We start from the raw sequence: 22,994 nt of genomic DNA, 5'->3' as shown, positions 1-22,994 counted from the left end.
TAGATTTCTCCTTGTCAGAACAGCCTTGCCAAACATCCTTAAGAAGTGGAGGACTCGAGTTGAAAGCCCCTTCAGCTAATGAGTCCTTTTATGCTATCACCATATCTACATATAAGTGATACATCATACAAAGTGCTTCATCATATTGGACAGAAAGCTTTGTCCTGATCATTTTCCCTCCCCAAGATGAGGGGGAAGGAAATATAATGTGACCCCATTGCCACAGACAGCCATACTGCAAAACAGCTCTGGCTGTCAGGCTTCCATTGTGACACTTCAGAATTATCTGAGGGGCTGTGAAGACCTGCTGAGGCAAAAGAACAGTTCTAGTAAACTGACTAGTTATGAGAGCAAGGCTATAGAGAGAGCACAGTGGGGCAGTCTGAATCCGATCTTGGGCTGCACAATTGCTTTGCTAGTCAGGAGTATTGGTCTTTATCTGAGCCCCTATGTGGTTGATTCACCACAGCTGAAGTAAAATGATGACTTAAGCAAGCCATTCACATTAAAGAGGAGGAGTGGTACTTTTCAGTACATCAGAAAAGAAGCAAGACATGATCTGAATTGCTAACAGGAAGAATGATAATAGCTATTGTTGCTTCCTCCGAAAGCATCTATGGGTATTTTCATTTAATCCTGGCAACAGCCTTATGAGATAGAGTCTATTAGCCCCACTTTATAGATTAAGAAACTGAGGATCTGCAAGGTCAAATAACTTGCCAAAGGTCACACAGCAAATGAGTGGTAGAATTGTGATATGAACACAGCAGTCTGGTCCGAGGCACTTTCTTAAACATTCCAATATATTGCCACTCAGAACAGACAACTTTTTCAAGTACATATATATATTAAACTACAAATATCCATAGGGCAGGGACTTCGTTGTCTTGATTAATGTGTAAAAGGATATAAAAGGATACTTGCAGAACTGATATTTTTCCCCACAAACATTTATAAGGCACTTAGTGTATGCCAGGCAAGGTTTTAAACACTTGACAAATATTAGTTTTCTTAATCCCATATCAACCCTATAAGGTAGCCACCATTATTATTCTCATATTACATATGCGAAATGTGTGAAATGGCACAGAGAAGTCAGGTAATTTTCCTAAAGTCACACAGCTAGCAAGTGATAGTTGAGCAATTTGGCCCCAGCATTCATGCTCTTAACCCCTACAGATCAAAGTCAAGTAATAGATCAGTATTTCCTGAACTTTTTAAACCTCAACCTCAAATAAGAGATATATTTTAGGGGCTTCCCTGGTGGGGCAGTGGTTGAGAGTCCGCCTGCCGATGGAAGGGACACGGGTTCGTGCCCCAGTCCGGGAAGATCCCACATGCCGCAGAGCGGCTAGGCCTGTGAGCCATGGCCGCTGAGCCTGCGCATCCGGAGCCTGTGCTCCGCAACGGGAGAGGCCACAACAGTGAGAGGCCCACGTACTACAAAAAAAGAAAGATATATTCTACATTGCAACTCATGACACATGTACATACATACAAATATAAATAAAATTCCATGAAATAGTACTTACCTTTCTATAAGACTGGAATTTTTATGATATTTTATTGAAAATAAAAATACTAGTTGTGATCAGCTAAATGAATTTCACACTCCACTTTGACACATGCAGTTGAAAGCAATGTACTTAATCATCTCCTTTGCTGACCCATGAGGAAAATATGACTATGTTTCAGGCAGAGAGCTTCCAGACCAGAACTGTGCAAACTCAAAGGATGACTCTATAAATAGGAGATGATCAGAAGGTCAGGATAGTTCCCCAAAGGTATTCCAATTAGACCTATGGACAAATGTTGGGGTATGGCCAAACCACTAGACCAGTTTTGATTGAAACCCTACAGTGCATGTTTCTTATCTTATTAATTAAATTATAAATACCATCGTCAGTGGCCAGAAAAGCACCCCTCCAAGGGAACTTCTCATAAATATCCCTAATGTTGGAGACTTTGGGACCAGAGATAAGCATAAAAGCATGGCTTTTTTCCTGCTGTGTCACTGTAGGCAAGAGCCAGAAAAATAAAAACAACTTAGTCTGTTACTCCTGGGAAGCCAATACTGTAGCTTCACATGAGAGAACCAGATCAGCCTATAGACTGGGAAGGATAAGGTCAGCCTATTCCAGGGTAATCAGGGTCCACACGTTCTACTAGATGTGCTCTCAAGCGTTTGGCTCAGGGACAAGCAACCCAGGCACTGCATGTTCATTTTGTCTTGTGATTGGACACTGGCGTCAGTTCTCTGTGCTCTCTCAAGTGATGGGAGACATTGCCTCTGGGAGTGCCTGTTGTCTCTGCCAGTCTCTGCTGTGTGGGTGAGGCCAAGTGTGAATGTCAGTGTCAAGCCCTGTCTCTACGAGATGGAGGATTTTCGAGGACACGTCATCACACATTTAGTCTATTCCCAGTGTCATGACCTTTCTCCCAAGTTAGCACTTGATAAACTTGAAGTCAATTGTCCTTCTTTCTTACATATGTAAAATTAGAACATTATAAATTCAGAATGAAGATTTTTGTAAAATTACAAGTGAATATGTTCATATTCAATATCCCCCAAAATCCTAAATATCATATGCTCTTTGGATTATAAAGATATTATTCACCTTTGGTAGGTTTTAAAAATTTCATTATTAATAATAGGTTTGCCTGATGCCCCGTGACCAATAAAGTACAATTTTGTGACAAAGTAAACATCAATAAAAATGTGGCCATTGAGGTGGCCTCGACTGGTGTTTTTTATTTATACCAGAGGGTGTAGCATGGTATAGACCATGAGAGTTTCTGACTATCTAGCTGGAAGGAAAAGCTCTCGTAGCATCTCAACCTCCTTTTTGTGTTTGAGGGTCTAGGAAAGGAAAGGTTACAGTACAAGGTTTCAGAAGGAAGTAGAAGAATTTCTTCAGTGATAGTTGAAAAGGACAGGGGAGGAAGAATAATATCCTGATTTGCTTCTGTTGGAGTCTCTAACCTACATGTTGAGAAGGATGGGAAACTAAGTTATATTAACAAGTTAAAATAAGCCTGTAATGGACCAAACAAGAGGATGCTTCTCATCTGATCTCTCAGGTGAATATTTCTCCACGTGCCGTATGTGGAGCCCTTGCTTCATATGGCCAGGATACAGGCAGGGGAACAAGGTGTTTGTTCCCTGGCCTCAGCCAAAGGTTTGGGGACCTGCATTTTTAAGGAATACCCCAATCGTGTATCAAGTGTATGAAAGCTTGAGGATTACTGAAGATGATCCTAATTTGAAGATCAGAGAGCTGTTTTGTGAGGCAAATATGCGTGCGTGGCTCTGCAGAAAGTGACTAGAAAGAGCTTCATGGATCGCAGTCTGTGTCTCTCTGGACCTCTTTGTTCTTAAACAACTACCTTGGGGAGACCAAAGCAGCTTAGCAGATGGACAGGAATATGCATGTTCTGAAAACAGCTGGAAAAACTGAGCTAATACACAAAAAGAACTCAGGATAACGTTCCCTGGAGGATTCTGTTTCAACAACATTCAAAATGGTGACCCATTTCCCACAGAAGACTCCAATCTTTTGCATTTGCCTTTCCAAGATGGATAAGATGGATACTCACATCTGGGATTTTTTTGTTATGCTTTCAGCATGAAATGTTCTTTTATTATCATTCTTCATTTTTCAAAAAGATTTATTCAGGTCTCTTTGCCTATTTAGGAAATAGAAGACATGCAAACCCATTTACTCATTTTTATTCATTATAGCGGTTTACTTTCAGAATCAATCGGTTCCACTTTCCATTTTCAATTCACAGAGCAACCTCCTTGACTCTGTCTACACTGCATGGCAAGTAGTTCCTTCTACCGCTCACTCCAACTAATTAGAAAATAAAATGATGCGGAATCGTAACCTAGCAAGTAGCAACTCTTTCCACAATCATAAGCCAGCTTGCAGCCCCAGAGGTAATGTTTAAGGATTTTTGTACTTGAGGAGATAGTCTTCCAGTCCCTTTCCCCTCAAAGTGTGTTTTGCCACTAAGCTGACCTAGGAACTTGTTAGAAATGCAGAGTCTCAGTCCCCGCCCCAGACCCACTCTATCAGAATTTTAACAAGATTCCCAGGGACTTCATATCCACATTACAGTTAGAAAAGCACTGCTTTAGTTTGGTTCTCACACGTGGCTGTATATTAGAATCACCTGTGGAACTTTAAAAATTATTGACCCTTTGGTCCCACCCTCAAGATTTTCTGATTTAACTGGTTTGGGTTGGGGTTCTGAACACCAGGATTTAACAAGTTCTCTAGGTGGGAAGTGGTCGATCTTTGGGCCAAGGTGGGGAAATACAAGATAAGCCTGGAACAATTCATGGTGCCACAAACTAAGGAATTGCTCAAAAAAAGATAGGACCTTGTCGGCAGAACACAGGTTCCAGGCTAAAGCAACAAAATAAATCATGATAATGTTGGTCTTAAACCATAGAATAAAATCAATAATCGTGAATCCAAACTCATATAAGTATTGAAATAAGAAAGTAAATGGAGGAGCAGAGATAACTCTTCTTCACAATAGAATTCTAGTTAACAGATATAGAAAGAAAGAGGGAAATAAGAATCACCACTAGGCAAACACCACAAAAATAAATGTAGCAGACAAGATCCAAAACTGTGTGCTCACATTAGCCAGCAAGAGTTTGAGGAAAAGGATTTTCGTAGACTCGAAGTACTTCTACCACGATACTTAGCAATACGAAACCAACCAGTATAAAGTGAAAGATAGTCACTTTACCGTACAGAAACCCAACAGACACCAACCTAACCATATAAATAACACTGGTAATAAGACATATCAACATCCTGAGCCCCATGCTATGAAGTACATCATTATTTTTATGACATTCTTTCTTTTTTTTTTTTTTTTTGCGGTACGCGGGCCTCTCACTGTTGTGGCCTCTCCCGTTGCGGAGCACAGGCTCCGGAAGCGCAGGCTCAGCGGCCATGGCTCACAGACCCAGCCGCTCCGCGGCATGCGGGATCTTCCCGGACCCGGGCACGAACCCGTGTCCCCTGCATCAGCAGGCGGACTCTCAACCACTGTGCCACCAGGGAAGCCCATGACATTCTTTTTTAAAAAATTTTATTGGAGTATAGTTGATTTACAATGTTGTATTTTGTGATGTTCTTGACCCCCCCCAAAAATGCATAACCTAACACCAATCACAAGAAAACATGACAAATCCAAATTGAGGGATATTGTTCAGAATTACTGATCAGGACTCTTCAAACGTATCAAGGTGATGAAAGATAAGGAAAGTGTGATGAACTGTTACAGAAACTAAGAAGTGACAACTAAATAAAATGTGGGATCTTGGGTAGGATCCTGGAACAACAAAAAGGACATTAGTGGGGGGAAAATGGTGAAATTTGAATCAAGTCTGCAGTTCGGTTAATAATATTGGACCAATGTTAACACCTACACTTGACAACTATACTACGGTTATATAAAATCTTATCATTAGAGGAAGCAGGGTAAGGGATAGTAAGGAAATCTTTGTACTACTGTTGCAACTTTTCCATAAATTTAAAATTAGTTCAAAATAAAATGTTGAAAAGCAAAAGTCCCTAGCTGAATTGTAGCCAAAGTTGAGAAAAATAATTGGGCCACCCTCAATGGCCCAATTCCTCCCTGCCTCCTTTCTCCTCACTCAAGGAAAATAATTTTTTCCTGTCTTGCCCTCATCAAGTGGACTAGTTTGGGGTGGTTGGGACAGGGTACAACACTAAGTAACAACATCGATGCTACAACCAGAGAAATGTCCACAGTGCGTGCCATGGGACCATATACTTGGAGCGTAAACATAGTGGTAGACACATATGGTACTTGGCTGCCCTGATTCCATTCTGCCTCCTTTTGATACGAGCATCCCAATTTATTTTTAAGGAATTGCCTATCTCCTTTTGATAGTCTTGTCATTCCAGGAGTGGGCTATCCTTGGATTTTGAATCTTGAGAAGAGTAATACAAGGACAGCAATGTCTGGACAAAGCTATCTATTAGCTCCCGTTAACTAGACCTAGAGTTGCTGTGGTTCCAGTACTTTTCCAAGTCTTAATCTCTGGCTTTTACTTTGATTCTCTGAGTTACCAATAACACTTCCTTCTTATTGAATTAGCTAAAATCAGCGATTCCTTGACACCAAGAAACTCTAAGAAATACAGGTGTGCTGACCTAAATCCACTGATCACCCAATCCGGGTGGGAAGCAGACATCTGAATGCCATCCAAAAGCTATTAGTGATACTAAAAGATGTATTCCTGACCTCAATAAGGGTCAAACTTAAGGAAATTGTTAATGTTTCAGGCAGAAGAAGGGCTCTCCCTTACTGGAGGGTCAAATACTTGAGAAAAAAGAGTACACTTACAGAAAAAAAGACATTTCAAGTTATGGCAGAAAGAAATCTCAGCACAGACTATGTTGGAATTGTCTGTCTTCCTACTAGGTTACGAGAGGCTTGAGGGCAAAAGCAAACCAAACATTTATCTAGCGCCTTATTTGTGCTAACACCTAGCACAATGTCTGACATAGAGTAGCTCATGATAAATAATTATTGAATGAATGGATAAAACAATTGCCACAATGACTTTAAACCAGCTTTATTAAAACTCTATGTTAATCTAAAGTTTGCTCAGTCCAAGACTTGTGTAGGTTGATGAACCCAAAAAAAGTCTAGGAGGAAAACAATCTGTTTATGTAATAATGTGGCCTCATTCCTGAAGAGACCTTCATTTTAATAAAAATAATAATTGCATAAAAATCTTTAGCTCAAACTACCACTATTACTGTCCTGCTCACCGAAGTTCCTTACCAACTATTTGGCTTCCTAAAACAGCCAAACTAATAAGAACGGCCTGCATGTGATGTGAATAAGGTAGAAGGAACACTTGAGGAACATTTATGACTACTTGCTGGTCCAGGCTGCTGGCAAGGCAGGAAAGGCTACAAGAACCTCCCTGCTGGCAACCCAAGGACACCACTCAGGACCCTACACAGGGTGGGAAGAGTCTGTACCCTTATTTATAGAAAGCCTCATTCTTACAGAAACTGCATTCTTATATAAGAATGTTAGGACCCTTTATTACACTTAACCATGTTGCATAATTAATGCAAGGGAATCGTGGTGTCAGGGAGGAAGGTGACATGAGATAATGGGATGTTTCAGCATCGTACAACTCAGGGTTTTTGTTTTTGTTTTTGTTTTGCGGTACGCGGGCCTCTCACTGTTGTGGCCTCTCGCTTTGTGGAGCACAGGCTCCGGACGCGCAGGCTCAGCGGCCATAGCGCACGGGCCCAGCCGCTCTGTGGCATGTGGGATCTTCCTGGACCGGGGCACGAACCCGTGTCCCCTGCATCGGCAGGCGGACTCTCAACCACTGTGCCACCAGGGAAGCCCCCAACTCAGGGTTCTTCATTGCCAACCACAGAATCAATTCTATGTGGTTAAAGTAGGAAATGATTTATTAAAAGATATTAGAATCCTCACAGAGTCTTTGGAAGAACTAAAGAAACAGGCTGTGGAGTGAGCTTCCAGAAACAATCCCCAGAACCCCAATGTAGAACTGGCTGGGGAGGGAATTGCTGCTCCTGGTGATTCCAGAACTACAGCGCCACTCCCACCATCTGTGCATGCAAAATAGATGCCCTGCACCCCACCTGCTTCCTCACATAAATCACTCCTGTATCCATATCTCTGTATGTGCATCTGATTAGCAGAACCTAAGTCACATGCTCCCTGGAGGCAAAGGAAACTGAGAAACGTTGGGGCTTTGCATTCTATCCTGGGAAGATGGGATTCACACCATGGGGAACCAACATAATGTAGAAGGAGTGTCAAAAGATTTGGCTAACAGGGTAAACTAGAATGATTTAGGCTTTGAAAGGCTCCAGCCCTTGATTAATTACGCTAACCTGCCCCCTGGCGTAATGTTCTCAGCCATCAGGTTGAAGTGGGCCTGAGTATCAGCTTCAGGATGCTTGCTCCCAACATCAGTCATTTCCCTGCTAAATATCTCATAAGGGGAAAGAATTATCACATACTGAACACACTCTATGTGCCAGACACTGTGCCAAATGCTTTATATGCATTATGTATTTAATTTCCTCCATAACCCAATTCAATGGTACTGTCTCCATTTATAGATAAAAATTTGGTGTTGAGAAATTAAATAGTTTTCCTCAAAGTCACTCAGTAAGGTGGGGCTAGGATTTAATCCAAAGTCTCTCTCTTGAGTTATGACAGATGGTCCTCAACTTATGATGGTTCGACTTACAATTTTTCAGCTTCACGATGGTGCAAAAGCGATACGCTTTCAGTAGAAACCATATGTCAAATTTTGAATTTTGATCTTTTCCCAGGCTATACTCTCTGGTGATCCTGGGCACCTCCCTCCCAATCAGCCATGCAATCACAAGGGGAAACAACCGATGCACTCACGGCCATTCTGTACCCATATAAACTTTCTGTTTTTCACTTTCTGTACAATATTCAAGAAATTACATGAGATATTCAATACTTTATTATAAGATAGGGTTAGTGTTAGATGATTTTGCCCAACTGTAGGCTAACGTAAGTGCTCTGAGCATGTTTAAAGGAGGCTAGGCTAAGCTCTGATGTTTGTAGTTTAGGTGTATTAAATGCATTTCCAACTTAGAATATTTTCAATTTATGATGGGTTTATCAGGACATAACCCCATCGTAGGTAAAGGAAGATCTGTATATTGGATTCTTATGTAGACCATTCATGAACCCACTGAAGAAGGTACTGGTTTCAGGAGACCTTGTAATTGTGGCTGTGCATCTTTCTCGGGGGTCATCTATAGCTTTTATCAGATTTCCAAAGGGGCATGTGATCCTCAAACAGTAATGAACTACTATACTACCCAAACATATAGTCCATTTGTTTATGGTCATAAAGCTGTTGTTGGGAAGGGGGGGTACCCTCCAACTAATTTTTTTTTTGATCTTAGCACTTATTGACTATGATATCATTTTGTAGTATGAGATTCAAATTTAAAATCTGAGTCAAGAGCCCTATCTTTTGGGGGCGAGGGGAATACATGTCTGTGTAGGAATGAGGAAGGGTTAAAACTGACAAGAAAGGTTCTCTCTGCAAGATGAGAAAGGACTGAGCAAAACAGAAACATATTTTTCATTTAACTACTGAAGTCCTAGCTGTACATCAGAAAGCCTAGCGTCTATTTGTGACTTTGTCACCAACTCCATTTATCAGGGCTTCCATCACCTGTATGATGGGGGTAATATAAAACCTGCCATCGTTTCCTCCATCGCAATGTTATGAGATTGTTTTGAAAGTACTTTCATTTCCCCAACAGAAAGGCATTATAGATCTATCTATCTATCTATCTATATATATATATATATATATATACTTGTTATGACTTCTTTGGGGGAAAGAAAAGCACCTCGGAGAAGACTTGGCTTACGACTTCTAGGACTGAACGATTTCTGAGCCTCACAGGCATACGTTGCAGGAAGTTCTTTGTGAAGAACAACTTGTTTACTACTTAGTTTTTCATTTCTAGTAGGTTGCCTCTTCTCCTCTTTCCATTTGTTGTGTTTAAAAAAAAAATCCAATATAAATAATCCTCTCAAATTGCGTTAGCTAGATGGAATGTCGCTTTAGATGGTTCATTATTTATGTCTTGCTGTCAACATGCATATTATTTTCGCAGAACACAAAAGCTTTACTCTAGAAACAAGATAACAATTGTTTTAAATCAGAAAGGTGCAAAGGAGCCCAGGAGAGTTAGCCCGGCCCACTTGTAGACGTAGCAGTAAACCCATAAATACAGGAGCCTGTCTAAATGTAGCATTTTATGAACAGGGTCAACCATCTGAGTGTGAAATGTCCCCTTCTTTGCCATCTAGTCCCCAAGCAATCAGTTTTTTAAATGGCATTTTAGAAAGGTAATGAATATCTACTAACACCAGATGTAAACTTAATTTCAAAGCTGTGGAATAGGCCATAAATAAAAACACTGAGTGATTTCCATAGCTCAGCCTGTTCATGCCCATGGAAATATGGGTGATCAACAAGGGAAGTTAAGAGGTCTTCTCAAATAGAGTAAAATGGCAGAGAGTATGAAGCACAATTGGTGTTTCTTGCTGTTCTTACTGTTACTGTTGTACTGTTTTTTTCCTTGAGTGGTTTTCATAAAGAAAAAAACATAAATAGATTAACAATTATGCTGGTATCTAATATAAGGATTCAGCATATGATGTTCATGAAGCAGGTGGCAGGGAAGAGAGACAAAGGAGAAATTTTTAAAACAGTGTCCCCTTGATGTTTTCTTCCAACTATTGTAGTTCATAATTTCAAAGCACAATATTACATATGATATCACTTGGATGAAGATTAATTGTACTAATTCCATTAGATGCCTAATGCAGGAGCAGGCGGTAAGGAACTCTTCAGTTCACCACTGGCAAAGGAAGCCTGAGCCATGTTGTTTTGCGTACGTAGGAAGCAGACAATGCTCCAGCTCTCAGAATTCCCTCCATAGCCAGTCAGTCATCGTCTTGTTGATTTTTCCTTCGTGTAACTTTCCCATTCACTGCTTCTTTTCCATGTTAATTTCTGCTCCCCTGCCTCTGGTCCCCATCACCAATAAGATTATGGCAATAGCTCACTAAATGATTTCCTAGCTTAAAGTCCAGCCCTTCCAATTTATCCTGTATCCCCATACCAGATTAATCTTCCAGAAATACTGCTTTGATCATGCTACTCTCTAACAAATCAGTAAGATAAAGGGCAACATTCTTAGCCTGGCATGCAAGGCTCCATATCTTTCCAGGTTCACCTTCCAAGTCTCACTCCACAGATCTCACACTCATGCCAAACTGGATTATTCATCGTTTGTGACTCAGACGCTAGGTCAGTCTTCTCCCCCATAAGTTTCAATGCACCTAGGAGCCTATTTAGCCCTTCTTGCCACCCATTCAAGTTTTACAACTACTCAAATTCTATGTACTTGCCTAAACTCAACTAAAATCCAGACCCCTTGGTGGCAATTGTAAAACATGTCCTCCAATTCTTTGATACTTCTCCCACTGAGAGGTGGGGTCTAGGTCCCCTTCTTTAAATGTAGGTTGACCTTTAGGGATTCTCTTTTAACCAATGGAATGCAGCAGAGGGGATGCTGCATAATTTCCAAGACTCTGCCAGAAATGGTCATGTACCTTCCACCTGCTTGTCTTGGAATGCTTGCTCTGGGGGCAACCAGGAACCAAGTAAAAAGTTCACATACTCTGAGACTACCACAATGGAGAGACCACATCTAGATACTCCGGTCTACAGCCCAGCTGAGCTCTAGCATAACTGCCCATCAAGGAAGGAGACATCTTGGATATCCAGCCCATAGAACCTTCAGATGACTGCCTCAGTCAACGCCCTAGGAAAGAATTGTTCCACCAAAGCCTGCTCGAATTCCCGACCCCAAATCAGGAGCAAAATAAACAATTATTTTAAGCTACTAATTTTGGGGGGTAATTTGTTAAGCAACAGTAGTAATTAGAACATTCCCACAAATTCCCCCCCTGACCTCCCTAGAATCAACTCTCTTTTAAATTCCAAAGCAATTATTCTCTATTCTCATCATTCCAGCAGTATTAATTGAAGCATCTGCTAAGTCATATAGACCCTGTGTTGGATGCTGGGGAAGCAGCAGATTTTGAGGAAGACACGAATTCCTGCTCATAGATATTTATAGTCTGATGGAGAAAGATGAAAAAACAGGCAATTATATTGTGTCTACAATAAATATCTGAGCATCTATTTTGTGCAGGGCAGTGTGACACAAAGAGATACATTTGAAAATGCTGAGTTTTATAGGCTGTGGGATATCGATGCAGAATTATCCTAGAGATAACTGAGTATGTAAATCTGAGGTTCTGTAAAGAGAAGTGGGCTGCAGCGTTAGATCTGGGAGTCATCAGCACTTGCTGATAGTGAAAGCCATGAGCAGGGATGAGATTCCCCAGAAACTGGGGTGGGAGGGGCAGGGAGCCTAGGCAAGAAGCCTAAGGCAAAGGAAGAGTGTCCTCCAAAGGAAAAGAAGGATCAGAGAAAAGGCAAGGGAACTGCCTTGGTCAGTTCAAGGTCAGTGGCTGTTTCAAGGATGGGGGGAATCAACTGTGCCTAATGATGTGGGGGCCAGATAAATCAGGCCCAAAAAGCATAATGTTGATGTAGACAATCAGAATATCTCTGACATCCATTTAATTGTGGTCTAGGGCAATTATTTGAAAACTAAGGTCTCTCTAAAGCTTGCAGTTCTTTGTGGATAGTGATTGCTTATGTTGCAAATTTCACATAGTTACAAGACTCAGATATGTAAAATGAAAACTATTTTTTGTTAACTGAAAGGAACTATCTGGTTCCCATTCCTGCTGATGGCAGATTTAATCTTGCCATCGTTCATGTAATGTAGTTCTTTCTATTTTAAAACACATTCCTTTTTTTTTTTTTTTTTTTAAGTACATGCTCAAATCCAATATTACATGGCTTCCCAGGGGTGCTGTTGTATGGTTCTGGCAGGGAATGTGTTTCCCATTAGCGTCCACTGCATGTGCTGAATTCTGCTTGGGTGGAGCTCATTCCTCCAGATCTTGAGCATCAACCTGTGTCTTCATTGTATCCACTGCTAACATCTGAGGCCCCATCGTGGCCTGCAGTTGTTGATCTACACAACCTGAATCATCTCTGTTCTCTCTCAGGTCTGCTAGTCACTCCCTCCTTGCTACTTGCCTTATCCTCCACTATGGTGGCCAGAATCCTGGGAACCCTAGACATCTCCCTCAGTCATTCTTCCTCTACCACCCAAGAACCACAGTGGACATGGAGCTTCCCAAGAGTTCATGGTAGAAATTCTCTAATTTTACACTAAAAAGAAAAAACACTGTTATATATTTCTTATTATGTCTTGTTATATATTTCTTATTATACCAGAAAGAAAAAATACTGTTGTATATTTCTTACTCAATACCAATTCAGATCAAAGAATTTCATACATGAAGCCAAGTTTTCAACATCTCTCCCCAAACCTATTCTCTCTTAAGAGCCTTAAGATCTCTTGAAAATCAAAAATGTTTTAGGCTTTCAGACTACTGTCTCTGCTCTGTACTTTAATAACCTTCTTGAAAGTGAACATTGCTTTATTCTAGACTGTATCATTCACCATTTCTTGACCAATAAATGCCATTGATACAATAGGGAGAAAACAGGACAACTAAGATTTTTCCAGGAAAAAAAATTACATCAGATTATTTATTTATTTATTTATTTATTTTGCGGTACGCGGGCCTCCCACTGCTGCGGCCCCTCCCGCCCCTCCCGTTGTGGAGCACAGGCTCCGGACGCGCAGGCCCAGCGGCCACGGCTCACGGGCCCAGCCGCTCCGCGGCATGCGGGATCCTCCTGGACCGGGGCACGAACCTGCGACCCCCGCATCTGCAGGCGGACTCCCAACCACTGCGCCACCAGGGATGCCCCATCAGATAATATTTTTAAAGTATTATCCAATTCTATTGGTTATATACATAGCAAATAATCAAGTTATATAATTTTAAATATTTGCTGATGGTTATGTGTTATGAGACAGGCAACTGAGTTGGCCTAACGTTTGCTATCTTTTTGTAAATTTGGGTTTCCAAGGTCAATCTTTAAAGGACCCTATTCCATTACTAGGACTTAAACTATAAACATTTAAACTATAAATAGTATCAACCATCATAGTGTTGTTGGTGGTTATGGCTTTGCTGTCGCCAAAAATGATGTCCCATAGGCATTATTAAATGAGAAATGACGATTAGTGTGTTTTCCCCTGTAATTATCATTCTTTACATGAAAGTAAAATTCTTTATTAAATCAGAAAAGCACAAATACTTATTAATATTACTACATAATTGCTGTTTAAATGGGACACATAATTAGGATGTAAATTAAAGAAGTATAAGATTAAATAAATATAAAACTACATCCTCCTTTCTCATAATCTTTATTGTTAATCATTGCTTAATTTAACCCTGGGTTAATTCTGAGTTTAAATTGAATTAACCCACCCTTTACCTTCCCAAAATTCAAACCTCAAATTTCTGGACCACTTTCCCCAACTGACACACCTTGACTATTTCTGATTAAGGAATATTCCTGTATCTGCTGATTTTTCCAGGGTACTGTGAAAGCAATTTCCAACAAATTCTAACTCTCTTCTTCTTAGAGCATATCCTTGTTCTTTTTCTCTTCTTTGTCCAGAAATCTTAGCAGAAATTGAGAGAGAAATAGAGAGAGACGTGTAGTATATCAGCAATTACGGCATAAATGCCCTAAAAAAACCTCTTCTCTAGACTAAGAGAAAGTTCTCCATATTACCACCTTGCCAACCCTCTCTACTGAGGAAACATCTTTCATCTAGTAATCAATCCTGAATCATGACTTCATATGTAAAACTGCTTTCAAAATGGGCTAGGTTTACAAAGCAAAGCTTATCAAAGTTACCTTTTCTAGTTAGAGCCTTGGATTTTTAAAAAAGAGATATAAAATAATGTCACCCTAGTTGGGCTAACTTTCCTCTAGCAGAAAAGCAAGGCAATAATTTTAAGGGTGAATACATGCCCTTGACAGTGTTTTTGTTTTGTTTTTTCACAAGGAAGAGAAGATAGAGAGGAGGTAAGAGCCAATCAAATCTTAGGTAGCGAACTACAAATATGGCAAAGTTGGGCAAATAAAGTTATTGAAAATAAAAGAATGGTGGGAGAAAATAATAAGAAAACAAAACGCTACTAAAGAAAACAAGGGAAGAAAAAAGCTGAATCAGACTGCTTCAAAGAGAGATCAAAGTGTTTAAAGTCAGTGAGGGAAAAGGAGGAAGCATATAGATGATTTCAAAACTGGAACTAAGGAAATGTTGGTCCTACGGTTGGAAAAAATATTTTTGTTGTAATATTTATGGTGAGTGAAGCAATTTACAAGCAGTGCCTACTACCTCCCCTGTGAATTATTAATACGTATTTGTTGACTAACAAAAGCTAAGGATGGGGCTTCTTGGAGGACACTGGAGTGTGTGCATGAGGAAGTGGCTGACAATGTTCTGTGCAGGGAAGATTCAGCTGGCTTACCAAAAGGGGGAACGTCTGCGGCTGACACCTGATCTATGACATACTTAAATATTTTAGGGATGTGTTTATCGCCGTGGTATCCCTCCCATGGCTCACAGTGGGTGGGTATGTGGCACACCACACTCTAAAAGGCCTCTTTACTGACTTTAGAGGATCACCCTGAAAAATCCGTCTCCTCATATGAACCATTCCTTCACTCTTTTCCTTTCTAGCTTCAGTGCTAAAAGCACAAAATGAAGTTACAGAAAATGGTATATCATTTATAAAGTAAATACGTCTTCTAGTTACTTTCAACATTTTCTGTCTTTACAATTTGTGGAGATTAGAGGTGATGTTTGTTTATCTAGAAAGCACACTTACTTCCTCTGTTTCAGACAGTCTTTGGCTGGAAAGTACCAGTGATGACTCCTTGTCCTCAGACAATCAGGCATAACCTAAATTTTACTTAATTTTAATTAATTTACTTAAAATTAAGAATGGTGTGTTTATTTGAGAACCACATTTTCAACAATGTTCTTTTCTACTTCTGGTGAGTCTTCTAACACTTTCTCTAGTAAATTACTGAATTAAAAATGTCAGATATGTTCAACAAAAAGACCATGAAATGTTATCTGCCTCATACGATCATTTTCCTATTGCGCCTTATAAGACAAAAATGTTCTGGGCTATTTGCTTTAAAATAATCCTCTGGGGAATGGGGATTTGGAGGTTATAAGCAAAACAAGATTGGGATCTGTTGATAGTTGTTGATGCTGGATAATAGGATGAGAACGTTCATTATTCTATTCTGTTTTTGTAATTAAATAAAATGTATATACAAAGATGTTCACAGTAATAATATTTATAACACGACAAAAGTAGAAATAACTGGATTATTTAATAATAGAGAATGGCTAAAAAGTGATAAATGATGATACATTTTTTAAAAATTAAATTATCATAAAACGGAATTATCATATGGCCACTAAAGAAAAATCATGTTTTCAATGAATATTTAATGATATGGAATAATGCTCACAATCTGCTAAGTGAAAAATCTGGGTGGAAATCAATATGTACAGTGTGATATCCATTTTAAAATATAAATGTTTGGGATAAAATTCCCCAGGCTGGCCCAATTCTAATTTTCACCCTAAGAAGATAATAAGAAATGCATAAAAAAGAGTTATGTATACAGGTGTTCATTACAGAGTTAATTAGTTTTTAAAATAGTAGATAATTTAGAAATTGGTCAATTTAATGTGATATGCCTATTTAGTGGAAAACTACACAATCATTAAAAGACATAGTTTTGAAGATATTTAATGAAATTGGAAAATGATGTCAAGTTAAATAGCACAATACCAAATTCTATATAGATAGTGTTGTTCCTATTTATTGAAAAAGGAATCAAATCAATTTATAGCTTGGTAATAAGGAATTTTAAAATTTCAAGTATAGGGCCAACAATTGAAGCAGAAGGTGATTTTCTGGGTTAGAGTTATTCTTACGTTAGGGCTAAGTCACAGATAAAAACTTAACAGCACTCCTACAGATTTCTAGTTCTTTTCTAAAACTCACAAGGCCAATCAAATTAGGCTCTCTGATCCAGGCTTTAAAGCAAAATCTCTCTTGGACAATATGGTAGATGAAGAATTCCCCATATATGTTCCTTGGTCCCTAGGCTGAAGCTTCTAGGCTTGTGATATTTTGATGACTGACTAAACATCCACTTCTTTCTTAAGCCCCACAATGGCTTCTCCCAGGTGAGATACTTTCCCAAACTTCATCTCCAGGATTGATAAGAGAGACCTACAGACTTGGCCCTGGGGCTTAACACCCACGACCTGTCCTCCACTGGAGATGGGTGCTACTCTCAGGTGGGCATTTTCTTTTCCTGACTTTGTGTAGTTAGGAAATGGACCTAAGTGAATCAGTAAATAAAGGGTCACTTCATCTTAAATCCCTACCTGCCTTCATATTTGTCCAGCATGAGACTTCTGACATTCTTTTCAGAGGGCTTCCCACGCTGATTCATTTGGAACAGGAGAATCTGAAGCAAGATTATGGCCTGACTGCTTACCCTTTTACCAACATTGCTCAGCACCCATGCTCGTTCAATAACCTTCCATTCTTGTTCGTAGCGGGGTATGATGACAGGAAACCATACCTCCAAATGATCCAAGTAACGTGATACTTTTGGAGGGCAAATCATTCCTAAAACCACACAGACACACACACACAACATACACACACGCATCAAATAATCCCTAATATAAAAATAGCTCTCAAAAATCAACCCACAAAAAAAAACTCCTTAACCTCCAATAGAAAATTAGGTAAAAGGCATAAAGAGATAATTACACTAAAGAAGAACCCAAAAGACCAATACATGTGAAAAAGTATATTTAGTCTCTCTGATAATTAAAGAAAGATCAATTAAACCACAGTTAAATATATTGTTTGCCTATAGATTTGGTGTTTTTTATTATATGATAATATTCAGTAGCAGCAAGAGAATAGCTTCATGGGTACCATCCTGTCTTCAGGTGTGGGTGTAGAGAAGTGTAACCTTTCTTGAAAGCAATTCAGCTGTATGTATTAAGACATATCAAGAGGTTTGTTTTCTTTCACCTAGTAGTTTAATTTCTAGGAATCTGATACAAGTATCAGCAATGTTAACAAAGATTTAAATATAAGCTTTTTCATTACAGTAGTATTTATAATGGCAAGGAATCAGATACACCCTACCTGCCCAATAATAAGAGACTAGTTAAATTGGGGCATGTTTATACTGTGAAATATTACGAAGCCATTAAAGCAATCATATTTATAGGCTAGCCACTACTAATCCTTTAGCTATCTGCTCACTTCTAGGAAGTCTTACCAGATAGATGCTACTCTCATATTTTCTATTCCATGTTATGCTACTACCTCATTCCATTATAGTTGCTTTTTAATTGCATGTCTTCTCATTCGACTACAAACTCCAAGAGGGCAAGGGCCATGTCTATTTTTTAATTAGATATATCCCAAGTGCCTGGAAAAATACCTGACACATTGTAAGCACTTAAAAAATAGTTGCTAAGTAAATATTAAATAATTTGAGGAAATTGTCATGATAAAATTTTCCATAAAGAAAACAAGATTCAAAAATATGTATAAAATCTGATCCAAACTCAGAAGATAAAGAGGAGATATTATGTGTGTATACAGTCATATATATATGTATATATACTGAAGAAAAAACAAAACTGCTTGTATTTGAGTGGTATCTAGATGATAGGAATGTAAGTTATTGTTATTCTCCTTTTCAAACTTTTATACATACATTTTCTGCAATAGGCATACATGTATTACTTTTGTAAACAAAGAAAAAAAGTTTATGAATTCCCAATGCAAAACTGAGTGAAAAATCTCCAGAATTAAATTTCAGTACATTTCTAACTTCTCCATCATTTGGAGTTTTTTTCCTACCCTTGAAGTCTTTTTCTTTTTGTAAGAAAAGAAAACAAATTCTACTATTAACATCATTTTAAAAAACAAATGGCATATGAAAATTGTACTTTTTTCTAGTCTCATGGGAGATTGTGTGTGTGTGTGTGTGTGTGTGTGTGTGTGTGTGTGTGTGTGTTTGCCACTAGGATTTTCTAGGTCTGAAACTAAACTCAGTTATCACTGATAATGACTGCTCATGCCACCTACTCAGACTGGGTGTGTTTGGAAACTCGCCCTGCGAATTGGATGAGCTAACAGTCTCCCATCATGCCTTCTGGCTTACTGTGCATTCCAATGTGCAGAGGTAGTTGTCCTAGTTGCTCTGGTTACCAATTTTTAAAATGCAACAACACAACAAAAATTATAGGAAGAATGAAACCTTTGAAGCTGGAATCATTATATTCATGCTATTACTTGAAAATTAAACAAAGACAACTCTTCCCCCTAAAATGTGTAGGTATAGATTACTTGAAGTTTAGTTTCCTACTTTTTATAGATACTATTGACTACAATTTATGACAATATTAACTGTGATTTATTTATTCCAGTATTTATACACACAACACCGAACACTTGTCCAAGTGCCACAAATGACAAAGGGAACATTTTGCAGGTCAAAAAGTACTTCAAGGACAAAGAAAACGATGGTAAAGGATGAGAGAGAAGAGTCTCATGGTGAATAGAGAAAGGGCATTTAGGTAAAAGAGCACTGCCCTGAGCCATTAAAGGTTGAGTCTTCCCTGAAGGAGGTCACTAACTCAAAACTCATCACGTTCACTGAGGAGAGGCACTCTGCCTTGCCCCTCATCTGGGGAACTGCAGCCTCGTCCTCCTCCAGACTTCACCAGCCCTCTATTTCCCAGCCTCCCAAACTCTGCAGGCCTGCAGGTAACCGCAGAGATGAATAAGCACAATGCAACTGAGGGCCTGCATAATCGGTCCACACGAGCCCAGCATGTACTAGGAAGTACAGGAAAGAATGCTTGGGGCTTCCCTGGTGGCGCAGTGGTTGGGAGTCCGCCTGCCGATGCAGGGGACACGGGTTCGTGCCCCGGTCCAGGAAGATCCCACATGCCACAGAGCGGCTGGGCCCGTGCGCTATGGCCGCTGAGCCTGCGCGTCCGGAGCCTGTGCTCCGCAACGGGAGAGGCCACAACAGTGAGAGGCCCGTGTACTGCAAAAAAAAAAAAAAAAAAAAAAAAAAAAAGCTTGGTCCCTCCCAAGAGCTCAGCAGTGTCGGGACAGCTGGAGCCATGGAGCATTTGGTCTGTAGAATAAAGCAACCCCCTGTGATCATATCTGCCTCCACTCCATAGGCCCCAAGTGCCTACTTCTAAATTGGATGCTGCAGTTTTGAATTATAATGGTCTCTACAATCAAGATACATAATATTATCAGTTTGGAAAAGAGACTGTGTGAGTGGGTGGGTACGGAGTACATCAGGCTCTTCACTCAGAGCAGTGATCCTAACAATTTATTGTGCTTTCCATGTCACTCTCTTTAAGATTTATGAAGTATATTGTTAACACCTTTTGGAAGACATTATCAAAACTCTTAAAATGAAAATAAAAATTTATAAATTTGTCCCAGCAAATATTCTTCTAAAAAATTACTCTAAGGAAATAATCAGTAAACAAATCCTTATGCACAAGGTTATTTATCAAGGTGTTGCTGTAATACCAAACTATGAGAAACAATCTATGAAGTACGATGAAATAAATGATGGTACATACACACCATAAAATATTATTGACCCATTAGATACTAAAATGCAGTCATCTTTATTGTTAACTTAGAAAGAGGTCTAGACTTCATCAAATGAAAAATTTAGGCTAAGAATAGTATGCATGGTATGATCCCATTAAACTTAAACATATACATAGAAAAGAGCCTAGAAGCTTCTCAACCAAATTATTAGCAATATTTATCTCTGGAAATATTGTGGGTAAATATCACTCTCTTCTTTATATATTTCTATGCTGACTGAACAAAGCATTAAATAAAGCAAGTGAAAAAGAATCCAACCCTGCCTTCTGGGACACAGAAAGTTTATTATTAGAATGATCATTTGAATAGCCTAATACCCCATTTTTCTGTGTAACATGCTGTTTGTGTCTGCACTGGGAAGCATTATGATCCTGGCTTGAGTTTGAACCAAGCAGTAGGCATACAGATATGACATATTTTATTCTCCAACTTACTAGCTCTGGAGTGTCAGGAAATCATACTGACTACAAGTTGAATAAAATCAGTCCAAATAGCATTAGCATCTTATCTCCATGCTGTCAGAATATGCCCATAATCTTCCAACTGCAATCTGGCAACCTCATGGATGAATAGTTCTATTCATCAGAAGATTCTTATTCAGGGATTAAAAATACATGGCATGGCTACCACCACCACCTCCTCTCACAACCTTGGCAGACATCATTAATCACACTTTGTCCTGTGAACCCAGATGTGGCCTCAAAATCTTTTCCAACACAGCTGTGCTCCAGGCAGCCCCTATCAATCATTTATTTCAACTCAAGTTGAAACCTATTAGCCATATCTGCTCTGATTACTCTGGCTGCAACATTATTATTCCTTTGACTGGTTCCCAGACTACAGAGTTGAGAAGCATGACCACTTTCCTTCTCTAATGATCTCTCTTCCCTTAAAATGTCTAGAACTTATGAAGGTGTTACTGACATAAGGTTAATTCTCCAAGCAGCTTGTTTTAGAAAGCCCTCTACCTCCAGCCCTGAACCACATAAAAGAACTATCTCCTTCCAAGAATTACAGGACAAAAATTTGAACGCTATTTTCCCTATGATGGCTGCATTTATATTCCACATAGAATAATAGAATATTAAGAAACGTCACAGGGCTTCCCTGGTGGCACAGTGGTTGAGAGTTCGCCTGCCGATGCAGGGGACACGGGTTCGTGCCCCGGTCTGGGAAGATCCCACGTGCTGCGGAGTGGCTGGGCCCGTGGGCCATGGCCACTGGGCCTGCGCGTCCGGAGCCTGTGCTCCACAACGGGAGAGGCCACAACAGTGAGAGGCCCGCGTACCACACACACAAAAAATCAATATGACATCAGACTTCTCAGCAGAAACACTGGTTGCTAACTGACACTAAGAAACCTCCTCAAATTTTTAAGGGAAAGGTATTTTGAACAGAGTATTTTGTTCCTAGAAAAACTAACACTCAAGCTAAAGAGCAACAAAAAAAGACAACTTTAAGAGTGAAGAACTTCTTGCATTAAAGAATTTATAAGGGGATTAAAGTTCTAAAATGATAAGACAGTTGGGAAATTGTATTTTAGTTTGAGAGGAAGCAGCATTTTGATAGCTTTTAAAATAGTTCTCAAGAATATTCAGCAAATTTGCTAAAGATGTACATTAAAAAAAGAAAAAGAATGGAGCAAAGATAGTCTTCTCAGCAAATGGTGCTAGAACAACTGGACATCCACATGCAAGAAAATGAATCTTAAAGAAAAAGAAAATGAGTCTAGACACAGACCTTATACCCTTCACAAAAATTAACTCAAGTTAACTCTTAATGGCGTTAACTTAATTAACGCCATTAAGAATGGATCACAGACCTAAATGTAAAATTTAAAACTATAAAACTAGAACATAGGAGAAAATCTATATGACCTTGGGTATGGTGATGACTTTTTAGATATGACATCGAAGACATAATCCATGAAAGAAAATTGATAGGCTAGACTTCATTAAAATTAAATTTTTCTGCTCTGCAAAACACAGTATCAAGAAAATTAGAACACAAGCCACAGACTGGGGGAAAAAGACACTTCTAATAAGGGACTATTATCCAAAACATACACATAACTCTTAACACTCAACAATACGAAAACAACCAGATAAAAAACTGGACCAAAAACTTGAACAGACACTTCACTAGAGAAGATGTGCAGATGACAAATAAGCATTTGAAAAGATGCTCCATCTCATATGTCATCAGGAAAGTACACATTAAAACGAGATACGGGGCTTCCCTGGTGGCGCAGTGGTTGAGAGTCCGCCTGCCGATGTAGGGGACACGGGTTCGTGCCCCGGTCTGGGAAGATCCCACATGCCGCGGAGCGGCTGGGCCCGTGAGCCATGGCCGCTGAGCCTGCGCGTCCGGAGCCTGTGCTCCGCAACGGGAGAGACCACAGCAGTGAGAGGCCCGCGTACCGCAAAAAAAAACAAAACGAGATACCACTAGGCACCTATTAGAAGGGCCCAAATCTGGAGCACTGACAACACTGGAGCACTGGTGGGGATGTGGAGTTATGGGAACTCTCATTCATTGCTGGTGGGAGTGCACCTTGGAAGACAGTTTGGAAGTTTCTTACA

This window comes from Globicephala melas, chromosome 3 (genome assembly GCF_963455315.2).
Source record: "Globicephala melas chromosome 3, mGloMel1.2, whole genome shotgun sequence".
NCBI lineage: Eukaryota > Metazoa > Chordata > Mammalia > Artiodactyla > Delphinidae > Globicephala > Globicephala melas.
Note: the sequence above shows the minus strand (reverse complement) of the source record.